Source organism: Pleurodeles waltl, unplaced genomic scaffold (assembly GCF_031143425.1).
Source record: "Pleurodeles waltl isolate 20211129_DDA unplaced genomic scaffold, aPleWal1.hap1.20221129 scaffold_127, whole genome shotgun sequence".
NCBI classification, from domain to species: Eukaryota; Metazoa; Chordata; class Amphibia; order Caudata; family Salamandridae; genus Pleurodeles; species Pleurodeles waltl.
The window spans coordinates 737,562-746,096 of NW_027149833.1; the positions used below are offsets into that span (position 1 = coordinate 737,562).

Consider the following 8,535-nt stretch of genomic DNA (forward strand, 5'->3'; position numbering starts at 1 on the left):
AAAACACTCCAAAAAACTGCCAAAAGACTTCTGACCTGGTCTGGAAGTTCACAAGCTAGGATACCCGATGAAGCGTCAAATGAGCCTTGCTCCTCTAATTGGAAATATTAGTATAATGTGGCCTGACTCTGTGGTATCCATACCTGGCATGTGACATTTACAGTTTTGGTAATATCGGTCCTATTAGCAAGCTGCCAAAAAAGACTTTCACTTAACAGATGGACTTCTTTCACCTGATGTACCCACAGAAAGGATACAATAAGACATATTGGCGTGGGTGCTATAACATCGCCCATACTAGACGTCACTCCAACGGTGCCCACAGGAAATGTAGAACACTGTCGGAAGCTAGATTACTATCCCTCGCCCCAGTGATCGCACTGAAAGAATTCTCCCACTGTTCAAAGCCAACACAGCCATGATGCATACTGCCACTAGAGCGCAACAACAATGAGCAAATGAGAACAGGGCAAATGTAGGAAGTAGTAACACGTCACTAGCTCTTCTTGAAACTGACAGTTCTCTACTTCCCTTTACTCTAGGGGGATAGTATCAGCAGAGCCTTACTTCATAGGCCTAACCTTCTTAATCCCCCATTAACAAAAACTTTGGCTGTAGCTTCAGGGAGGATTTGGTACAGAATCTGACAAAATACAAATTCATAATTCCGAATGATTTTACTCAGGAGGATTCGGAAACCTGAAAGTCAACTGTCCTCATGAGGATAAAAATACTCAAAATAACATATGGAAATAATGTATACATTTTCCGAACGCTATCGCAGAAAACTTACTGAATATCATATCACTTTACCTCACAGTTACCATTGATCACACCTGCCAATTAGTAGCTCAGATATCCCAATGTTAATATGCTTGATCATGTGTTCCCATTAGTAGTGACTATGACTGAGCGCAGCATCTAACCATTCAGCAAGTTACAAGTCGCAGGGTTCTTTACGTAATGCACTATGAACTGATCGTCCATGTGCCTGGAAGTGTGTCCCGCTCCCCACTCTGGTGCATCAAAGCTTGTCATATGGAACAAATCAAAGACGTGCTTCCGGGCACAAATTAAGTAAAAACCCTTAATATGTTAAACCTTGTAAATGCCTATGTAGCCATGGATTAATCCCCATTACGTGACTCAGTTATTAAACTGCACCCAAGAAGACCATAGAATTCGGTAACTGAGCACAGAGTATTACAAACTGAGAATTTTACTATTAGGTGAAAAACAGTAACTAGATTGTGCCACAGCAGCGCCAGAAGACGACAGGAAGAGAAATTAACCTTAACACTGGATAGAGCTGCTGAGATGAACGACCTAGAACAGATTGACAAACCATTTATTCAGTTGTCCCTTTTAGTTATTTTGGACCGTGAGGGCAGACGGGGCCGTTGAGGATCAAGAAAGTCGGCTTGATCAAATCTGAAATCCTCATGAGACAGTACAATATTTAGGCTGCCCTGAATTAATCCTTGCAAAAAGTTAAGGTGCAAGAAAGAGTCCTTTCCAACCAATTTCTGACAGGACGCTGTGTGTTATGAAATAGTTTGGCTCCAGAGAGGGTAAGGATCTTTAACTTAAAGGTAACAGAGCAGGGCTAATTTTGTCTTTGGATCATGCTACTGTTTTACACCTGAATGCTAACTCGCATATGCGCACATTGGTGAAGACTAGTCTCCCACCTATGCCCCCCGCGCCGAAAGAGCGCCAAATGGCCGCCAGAATAGCGCCAAATGGCCGCCAGAATAGCGCCGAAAGAGCGCCAAATGGCCGCCAGAATAGCGCCGAAAGAGCGCCAAATGGCCGCCGAAAGAGCGCCAAATGGCCGCCAGAATAGCGCCAGAATAGCGCCGAAAGAGCGCCAGAAGAGCGCCAGAAGAGCGCCAGAAGAGCGCCGAAAGAGCGCCAGAAGAGCGCCGAAAGAGCGCCAGAAGAGCGCCAGAAGAGCGCCAGAAGAGCGCCAGAAGAGCGCCAGAAGAGCGCCAGAAGAGCGCCAGAAGAGCGCCAGAAGAGCGCCGTAAGAGCGCCGAAAGAGCGCCGAAAGAGCGCCGAAAGAGCGCCGAAAGAGCGCCGAAAGAGCGCCGAAAGAGCGCCAGGAGAGCGCCGAAAGAGGGCCAGGAGAGCGCCGAAAGAGGGCCAGGAGAGCGCCGAAAGAGGGCCAGGAGAGCGCCGAAAGAGGGCCAGGAGAGCGCCGAAAGAGGGCCAGGAGAGCGCCGAAAGAGGGCCAGGAGAGCGCCGAACGGCCGCCAAAAGAGCGCCACATGACCGCCAAAAGAGCGCCACATGACCGCCAAAAGAGCGCCCAAAAAAACGCCATAAAACCGCCAACAGACTTCTGGCCTGGTCTGGAAGTTCACAAGCTAGGATACCCCATAAAGTGTCAAATGAGCCTTGCTCCTCTAATTGGAAATATTAGTATACTGTGGCCTGGCTCTGTGGTATGCACACCTGGCATGTGACAGCCTCCTGTACCCATATATAAATTTATTTAGAACCATGCTGGCCTCTCAACCCTTTCAAAGGCTTTCTTGGCCTGCAACATGGGAAGATGCACAGGGTGAAAGCACAGAACTGCACTGGACTAGATTACTCAGACTCTTAAACAGGCTTGGTGTTGAACATTAATCTTATCCTAGGGGCTCAATACACAATATGCAATGCAAGAGAGCGAGCTCCACAAAAGAAAACTATGATGCAGACCGGCTCACAGTTCAACATTCAAAGCCCGTATTCTGTAGGAATTATGCTCACCGTGACGTCCAGATGAGGCCCTGGAACCATTTCTCTCTGGGAGTTCGGTTTTTATGCCCATAAGAGGTGGAATCGACCAAGACATCACGTTCCTGTCAGCAAAAACAAAAATGTTACTGAAAAAAGCGATACCCATGATTTCAAGAAGCAAAAATATTATTTTCTGGTACACCCACAGCCTACTGGAAGCCTAGTCCTCCTTCTGAATTTTACACAGAAGTTTAGCCCTTCAAGGACATAGAAATGTATGTGGAAGGGCAGAGGGAAAACAAAAAAGTCCAAGAAATAAACCACCACACAAAGCACCATCTTCACCCCTTGACCTTTCATCACCAAGTACTGCCTGTAACTATCTTTCTCTACAGATAAATCTAGGCTTCCCAGGTTACTGATTGTTCTTCCACTTCACAGATTTAATGAAAAGTATGCATTTTGGTGCAAGTTGGATCTGTACAGAAAGTTTGTCTGTGGTCGGTAACACCAAAACTGTGAGCATCAAGAGCTACTGAAATAGTGTGGGGTCCTGCTTTCTAATGTGGGCAGAATATTGCTTACACTTGAAAGCATTCAACTTTGTGTCCATGTTGTATTAAGGTGTCTTTCAGAGGGCAATTTGTTTTTTTTTACAGTTTTGGTAATATCGGTCCTATTAGCAAGCTGCCAAAAAAGACTTTCACGTAACAGATGGACTTCTTTCACCTGATGTACCCACAGAAAGGATACAATAAGACATATTGGCGTGGGTGCTATAACATCGCCCATACTAGACGTCACTCCAACGGTGCCCACAGGAAATGTAGAACACTGTCGGAAGCTAGATTACTATCCCTCGCCCCAGTGATCGCACTGAAAGAATTCTCCCACTGTTCAAAGCCAACACAGCCATGATGCATACTGCCACTAGAGCGCAACAACAATGAGCAAATGAGAACAGGGCAAATGTAGGAAGTAGTAACACGTCACTAGCTCTTCTTGAAACTGACAGTTCTCTACTTCCCTTTACTCTAGGGGGATAGTATCAGCAGAGCCTTACTTCATAGGCCTAACCTTCTTAATCCTCCATTAACACAAACATTGGCTGTAGCTTTAGGGAGGATTTATTACAGAATCTGACAAAATACAATTTTATAATTCCGAATGATTTTACTCAGGAGGATTCGGAAACCTGAAAGCCAACTGTCCTCATAAGGATAAAAATACACAAAATAACATATGGAAATAGTTTATTAATTTCCGAACGCTATCTCAGAAAACTTACTGAATATCATATCAATTTACCTCACAGTTACCATTGATCACACCTGCCAATTAGTAGCTCAGATATCCCAATGTTAATATGCTTGATCATGTGTTCCCATTAGTAGTGACTATGACTGAGCGCAGCATCTAACCATTCAGCAAGTTACAAGTCGCAGGGTTCTTTACGTAATGCACTATGAACTGATCGTCCATGTGCCTGGAAGTGTGTCCCGCTCCCCACTCTGGTGCATCAAAGCTTGTCATATGGAACAAATCAAAGACGTGCTTCCGGGCACAAATTAAGTAAAAACCCTTAATATGTTAAACCTTGTAAATGCCTATGTAGCCATGGATTAATCCCCATTACGTGCCTCAGTTATTAAACTGCACCCAAGAAGATCATAGAATTCGGTAAATGAGCACAGAGTATTACAAACTGAGAATTTTACTATTAGGTGAAAAACAGTAACTAGATTGTGCCACAGCAGCGCCAGAAGACGACAGGAAGAGAAATTAATGTTTACACTGGATAGAGCTGCTGAGATGAACGACCTAGAACAGATTGACAATCCATTTATTCAGTTGTCCCTTTTAGTTATTTTGGCCCGTGAGGGCAGACGGGGCGCGTTGAGGATCAAGAAAGTCGGCTTGATCAAATCAGAAATCCTCATGAGGCAGTACAATATTTAGGGTGCACTGAATTAATCCTTGCAAAAAGTTTTCAGAATGGCAAGTTTCTTCAGCCCCATCATGCTAAGCCTTCAAAAAACATCAATGTAGGTTTAAAAACTAACAAACCAGCGAGAACACCAATGTAAATAATTTAATAGGCAAAAATGGAATACAAGAACATTAATGGACTGTTGACTGGCCATCCTTGCACCTATTCTACGGGCTGATGTGAAAATTAGCCTCCATGAAAAAGCTCTACAACAACCTTATTCAGATGAAAATAAAGCAGACCTACTAATACCTCATATGCATGCATATCTTCACCGAAGATCTAGCAGCAAGTCAATCCATAGATTGAAGGTTTAAAAAAAGCACATTGTTAAATAGGCAATCACGCCACTTCCCAGTGAGTATATTCCCTGACAAAGCCACTGCCATATATTCTGAGTGCTCTACAGAAAGGCTTTATAACTTATTCAAGCCTCAGGAAATGTAGGACAATAAGTCATCAGTATTGCTTTCATCTCTAAAGAGCCACTTGATGCAACCAGAAGCAACTGAAAACCTTCGAGGCACTCTGGGCATCCAAGAAGAAATTCACAGCTAAGGCACTGTTAGAGAGACCCAAGGGATCATCAAATGGGGATTCTGATGTAGAAATGGACTGTCAATAGTGGGAATTGAGATATAAGAACCCAGTCGCTTAATATGGAAAACCAGTGCTAGGTCTCGACCCTGAAGGAAGCAGGATGGTGGAGCTGCTAGCAAATGGTCATGTACTCCTTGCCACGGTGCCATCCAGGACTAAGACCCATATCGAAAAATCATATCGCAAAAGAAACTTCTTTTTTCCAACTCCATTCACCATTAAAAGGGAAGTCAGTGCTTAATTTGTGCTTCTTGTTTCCGGTGCTAAGCACCGGCTGTAGGAGGCTGGCTTGGCTTGTAGTGGGTACCAAGGGGTACTTACACTCTGTACCAGGTCCAGTTATCCCTTATTAGTGTAGAAGAGGTGTTTCTAGCAGCTTAGGCTGATAGAAGGTAGCTATAGCAGAGCAGCTTAGGCTGAACTAGGAGACATGCAAAGCTCCTACTATACCACTGGTGTCATATGCACAATATCATAAGAAAACACAATACACAGATATACTAAAAATAAAGGTACTTTATTTTTATGACAATATGCCAAAAGTATCTCAGTGAGTACCCTCAGTATGAGGATGCCAAATATACACAAGATATATGTACAAAATACCAAAATTATGCAGTAATAGCAAAAGGAAGTAATGCAAGCAGTGTAAAGTTACAATAGATTGCAATGGGAGCACATAGGTATCGGGGCAACACAAACCATATACTCTAAAAGTGGAATGCGAACCACGAATGGACCCCAAACCTATGTGAGCTTGTAGAGGGTCGCTGGGACTGTAAGAAAACAGTGAGGGTTAGAAAAATAGCCCACCCCAGACCCTGTAACCTAGGTGTAAAGTGCACCTACAACCCCCAGAGAGCACAGAAGTCGTGATAGGGGGATTCTGCAAGGTAAACCAACACCAGCAAAGCAACAACAGTGGATTTCCGGACCTGAGTACCTGTGAAACAAGTCCAAGAGTCGCGACAGTGTCAAGAGTGGGCAGGAGCCCAGGAAATGCCAGCTGAGGGTGCAAGGAAGCTGCCACCGGATGGAAGAAGCTTGGTGTTTTGCAAGAACGAAGAGGACTAGGAACTTCCCCTTTGGAGGATGGATGTCCTTGGTCGTGAAGAAGCTTGCAGAGGTGGTCCCACGCAGAAAGACCGCAAACAAGCCTTGCTAGATGCAAGGGTCGCGGTTAGGGTTTTTGGATGCTGCTGTGGCCCAGGAGAGACCAGGATGTCGCCACTTGGATGAGGAGACAGAGGGGGCGCCCAGCAAGTCAGGGAGCCCTCACAGAAGCAGGCAGCACCCGCAGAAGTACGGGATCAGAGGAGTGAACCGGAGTCCACACGAAGTCAGAAAAGGGAGTCCCACGACGCCGGAGGACAACTCAGAAAGTTGTGCACTGCAGGTTAGAGTGTCGGGGACCCAGGCTTTGCTGTGCACGAAGGAAATCCTGGAAGACTGCACAGGAGCCGGAGAAGCTGCAAATCACGCGGTACCCAGCAATGCAGTATAGCTTGGGGAGGCAAGGACTTACCTCCACCAAACTTGGACTGAAGAGTCACTGGACTGTGGGAGTCACTTGGACAGAGTTGCTGAGTTCCAGGGACCACGCTCGTCGTGCTGAGAGGGGACCTAGAGGACCGGTGATGTAGTCTTTTGTTGCCTGCAGTTGCAGGGGGAAGATTCCGTCGACCCACAGGAGATTTCTTCAGAGCTCCTGGTGCAAGAAGGAGGCAGGCTACCCCCAGAGCATGCACCACCAGGAAACAGGCGAGAAAGCCGGCAGGATGAAGCGATACAAGGTTGCAGTCGTCGTCTTTGCTACTTTGTGGCAGTTTTGCAGGCGTCCTGAGCAGTCAGCGGTCGATCCTTTGGCAGAAGGTGAAGAGGGAGATGCAGGGGAACTCTGGTGAGCTCTTGCATTCTGTATCTGAAGAATTCCCCAAAGCAGAGACCCTAAATAGCCAGAAAAGGAGGTTTGGCTACCTAGGAAGGAGGATAGGCTCTTACCTTTCTTACTAGCCTATCAGAAGGAGTCTCTGACGTCACCTGCTGGCCCTGGCCACTCAGAGCAGTCCAGTGTGCCAGCGCACCTCTGAATCCAAGATGGCAGAGGTCTGGGGCACGCTGGAGGAGCTCTGGGCACCTCCCCTGGGAGGTGCAGGTCAGGGGAGTGGTCACTCCCCTTTTCTTTGTCCAGTTTCGCGCCAGAGCAGGGCTGGGGGATCCCTGAACCGGTGTAGACTGGCTTATGCAGAGATGGGCACCATCTGTGCCCAATCAAAGCATTTCCAGAGGCTGGGGGAGGCTACTCCTCCCCAGCCCTGACACCTTTTTCCAAAGGGAGAGGGTGTAACACCCTCTCTCTGAGGAAGTCCTTTGTTTTGCCTTCCTGGGCCAAGCCTGGCTGGACCCCAGGAGGGCAGAAACCTGTCTGAGGGATTGGCAGCAGCAGCAGCTGCAGTGAAACCCCGGGAAAGGTAGTTTGGCAGTACCCGGGTCTGTGCTAGAGACTCGGGGGATCATGGAATTGTCTCCCCAATGCCAGAATGGCATTGGGGTGACAATTCCATGATCTTAGACATGTTACATGGCCATGTTCAGAGTTACGATTGTGACGCTATACATCGGTAGTGACTATAGTGCACGTGTGAAATGGTGTCCCCGCACTCACAAAGTCCGGGGACTTTGCCCTGAACAATGTGGGGGCACCTTGGCTAGTGCCAGGGTGCCCACACACTAAGTAACTTTGCACCCATCCTTCACCAGGTGAAGGTTAGACATATAGGTGACTTATAAGTTACTTAAGTGCAGTGGTAAATGGCTGTGAAATAACGTGGACGTTATTTCACTCAGGCCTGTGTAACAATTGTCAGAGCTCCCTATGGGTGGCAAAAGAAATGCTGCAGCCCATAGGGATCTCCTGGAACCCCAATACCCTGGGTACATCAGTACCATATACTAGGGAATTATAAGGGTGTTCCAGTATGCCAATGTGAATTGGTGAAATTGGTCACTAGCCTGTTAGTGACAATTTGGAAAGCAGAGAGCATAACCACTGAGGTTCTGGTTAGCAGACCCTCAGTGAGACAGTTAGTCATCACACAGGGAACACACACAGGGCACACTTATGAGCACTGGGGCCCTGGCTGGCAGGGTCCCAGTGACACATACACTAAAACATATATACAGTGAAATATGGGGGTAACATGCCAGGCAAGATG

At 46.6% G+C, this 8,535-nt stretch overlaps 2 non-coding genes across 2 annotated transcripts; both read right to left on the reverse strand.

The window, feature by feature from the left end:
• Nucleotides 1-471: 471 nt before the first annotated feature.
• On the reverse strand, nucleotides 472-598 carry LOC138273970 (small Cajal body-specific RNA 4). The gene has a single exon (XR_011200340.1). It is a non-coding gene; the product is annotated as a small Cajal body-specific RNA 4 (non-coding RNA).
• A 3,099-nt stretch (nucleotides 599-3,697) lies between these two features.
• Nucleotides 3,698-3,824, reverse strand: LOC138273986 (small Cajal body-specific RNA 4). The gene has a single exon (XR_011200358.1). It is a non-coding gene; the product is annotated as a small Cajal body-specific RNA 4 (non-coding RNA).
• Between the last annotated feature and the right edge of the window lie 4,711 nt (nucleotides 3,825-8,535).